The 3,876-nt window shown below is 36.0% G+C and overlaps 1 non-coding gene across 1 annotated transcript; it reads right to left on the reverse strand.

Annotated features, from left to right (window-relative positions):
- Positions 1–633: 633 nt before the first annotated feature.
- Positions 634–706, reverse strand: TRNAA-AGC. Its single transcript has one exon. It is a non-coding gene; the product is annotated as a tRNA-Ala (tRNA).
- Positions 707–3,876: the final 3,170 nt, after the last annotated feature.

Consider the following 3,876-nt stretch of genomic DNA (forward strand, 5'->3'; position numbering starts at 1 on the left):
TCGTTGTTAATAATAGTAGGATTTTAACGACCTATGCCCTTAGACATTGAATAAATTGCAAAATTTACCATCATAAATATTGTGTATGATCACTCTTTTTTTTTTTTTGTGTTTATCTGTGTATATATGATCACTCGTGCTTATTATATTTTGCACTTCATCATCAATTACAGTAAGCATTCAGCAATCTGATCGCTTCAACTGATGATGCTATGTATCAACGAGTCATATAACATCGATCTGAAATCAGAGACTATATGTATATGTCCTAGGAATTCGTCTATTTTAACACTAATGCAATAGGTACTAGTGTAAGGAAGTTTCGCGGTGACTAAAATCACAGTCGATGGAAGTGTTCCTTGATGAAGCGGGTCACATAAGAAGTCGATGGACGTCCATTAATTTCGTAATTTTAACTTGCAGGGAAACGGTAGAAGTCTAAGCAATGCTATTCCAAATCAATTTTCCTTTGTAGAATGATTTTGTGGGGTTAGAAATTCAGAGTGAGGAGCTTTTGATGGAAATATAGAAAGTGTGTAAAAAAATATTTTGTTATTTTGTTTTCCTCTATGTATAATAAGAAAAGTTTCGCTCAGGAGGAATTCAAAGGGGAAAAAAATATGGCAAAAAGATTGGAGATGCGGGGTATCGATCCCCGTACCTCTCGCATGCTAAGCGAGCGCTCTACCATCTGAGCTACATCCCCTTGATGTTGACTTTTCTCTTTTGTTTTATATAACACGAATCCAAGATTTTCTTTGGTTCAACTATATAACTAGAGGGATGCACGGAAAATTTAAGATATAATAAAATGACATAAAATGTGTACTTGAAAATTCAAGTTTACTTTAATATTTATTATTCCGCAGTCTAGATATTTTCGGTCTATCAAATTTATTTTTATGAGAAAACGTTAGTTAGATATGTATTGAAATAAGTTTTGCTGATTATATAAATTTTCTTGATTCTTACCATATTATTGTGACTTCGGATCGGTTAAGAATCTAGGGTGACTCTCATATCTTGACTGGGCCACTGTTAGTAGGTTCTTAATTGGGAGTGTAAATGAGACAAGCTAACTCGTGAGTTATTCGAGATCAGTTTGATAATAACTTGAACTCGACTTGGCCTTGCCGAGCTCGAACTGAGATTTTTTTCAAGCAAGCTGAGTCGAGCTCGGGGGTACTCGATTCATTCAGCTCGAGAGCCTAGCCGAGTTTCTACATAAAAATACATATATCTCATTTTATTATTGGACTTAGGCCCCAGAGCCCATAATTCATGGACTTGACTGGGCTTTCTCATTATTTTCTTAACTCCAAACTCTTAAATTAAAATATAAAATAAAATATAATTTTGTTATGATTCCACGTAGAAATGTAGTTTTTCTTTAATTGCTAACGGGATCAAACCGAGCACATTCGAGCTAAATCGAGCTCATCTTGGTTAGAATGATCAATCTAGAGTCGAGCTCATCTTGGTTTTGATCCAGTAGCAATTAAATGAGCTCTCGGGAGCTGAGCTCAAGCTATTCGAATATCACTCGAGCTCGAGCTCGAGCCTCCATATTGAAGCTTGACCGAATTTGAGCTCGAGTTGAGCTGGATCATATTTTCAATGAGCCGAGTTGAGTTTGCCTGTACTCGAGCTCGACTCGGCTCATTTACACCCCTATTCTTAATAATGAACAAAATGGGAACTTACCATCCTGGAAGAGGGATAAAAGGAAAACAGAAATGAGCATAAACTATTTGTCAGTTTTTATTATTGAAACTGCACCAATTTATCTTGTTTAAAAAAATGTACTAACTTTTTTTCAGTGTGTACTCTAGTAGTATTTAGAAGCTCTCATTGGCCTGACTAATCCAGTTCGTACCGAGTTGGTCCACTAAGAGATAAAACTTTGCCAATCAAAGATTTTCTCCATTCATAAGACTCAAACTCAAAACTTTAATTAAAGAAATGAAGCGCTAAATCACTTGAATAAAACCTTGTTGATTACCCACTTATTTTCGCCTGCATTAATTTTGTATATATCGCAATATGTCTGTTGCGGTGGCCTTCATTTATGAAGTGCCACGCCTGTTGTTTGCTATCATAAAAAGGGAGAAGAAAAAACAAACTAAGAAATCAACATAAAATACGCATCTTTCAGTTCGTAATTGCAAAAATAGGTCGTTAAGGGTCGTCTCTCAGAAGAAATTGTTACTCTTTTTTCTAATTTTTGGATGAGAATATTGACGTTTGTCCGTCTTAATTTGGACGAATTACCTTTCTACTTGTCCATCAAAGACTCCACCCCGCCCCCAACGTTCATGTTTTCACCTCTTTCACTTTGGTTGGGACGGATGAGTTTGCACTGCGGTGGCCGACCGGAGACGGGGAAAGCAGATAAAGAGGCTGGGCCTACACTATGTGCTGTGAATACCTCGGGGAGAATAACTGAGAGAAGCCCAAGGTGTCATTTGGGCTTTCAAAATATCACTTAATGTCATTTGTTTTGATATAATAATATATTGATGATGTGAAAATAAGATAAATTAAACTGAACCATTATTAATATATATATATATATATATTATAACAGAAGATACGAACACAGTACCTATGTTTTAGAAAATTGGACAACATGAACGTCACCAGCAGCAGAAAGGCCTGATCATGATTAGCCTGATCACGATTATACATTTTGGATATGCGCGAGAAAAGCCTAATAAGCTCGTTAGGTTTGGTAACAAAGATTCCGCCAAAAGCTCAGGCCGGGCTTTGGCAGCCGATGGACTAAACCAATCCGATCCAAATTAATCTACTACTAATTATTGATCCTCTTTTTTCTTTTTCTTTTTGCCGAATTATTATTCCTCTTTCAAAACTCACATTCTACTGAGCAGAAAGAAACAATGGAGCATGGGAAATTTATCTTATGAGAAATTGAACTCGAAATTATTTTGATTTCAGGTTAACGACGAATTTTACTGTGCATAACTTTCTTCCTTAAAATATCTTACTAATTGCAAAATGGCCCATAAGTTTAGTAGGAGATATCAGAAAGGGAAATAAAGCGATAAGGAAGGAAATCACAATGATAAGAACTGAGTCTAAACCCTGTTGATTTCAATTTGGGATGTATTCTACCCTATATTTAAAGTCTTTTTCTCATCTGTACTTTCTTTTAGATGGGTGAAATATTGGCAAAACCTATGCCAAACTTTTTGGGTCAAGTCAAGGAATTTTGCGACTTTTTTTTTAGGAATTTTGCGACTTTGACCATCCCCTTGTATAGCTCTTGTCACTATATACAAGTCCTCGTAGAATTGGTTATGCCATTGTTATCAGAACCGGACCGGGCCGGCCGGTTCGACCGGTCGGACCGGGAACTGACACCATATCCGGTCCGGTTCGCCTGAAAATCGAAATGGCAACTTTGAACCGCCGGACCCATTGAACCGGCCGATTTTAAGCAAAATTCCATTAAACCGACCGGTTTTATGGGTTTTTATGGGTTTCCTATTTAATGTAAAAATTGGTTAGTTGTGTAAGGATTTGAACGCATGACCTCTTGCTTTTCATATTAGCATACTACCAACCAAGCCACCACCACTTTTTTGTTCTTTTAACTCTATTTTTAAGTACTTATTAAAATAAAATATTTATTTTGAAGTAAGAAATATTAAATATAGATACTTTCTTATACTATTGTTATATTTCTTTAAAATCATCATACTTTTATCTTAATTATCATAATTTTTTTAATAATATGAATATTTATTTTATTTTAAATAAACGTGCGGTCCGACCCATCGAACCCCCGGTTGGACCCATAAACCCATGACCCCGTACCCTTTCCGATTCATCATCCGGTCTGGTTCTGATAAC

This window comes from Punica granatum, chromosome 2 (genome assembly GCF_007655135.1).
Source record: "Punica granatum isolate Tunisia-2019 chromosome 2, ASM765513v2, whole genome shotgun sequence".
NCBI classification, from domain to species: Eukaryota; Viridiplantae; Streptophyta; class Magnoliopsida; order Myrtales; family Lythraceae; genus Punica; species Punica granatum.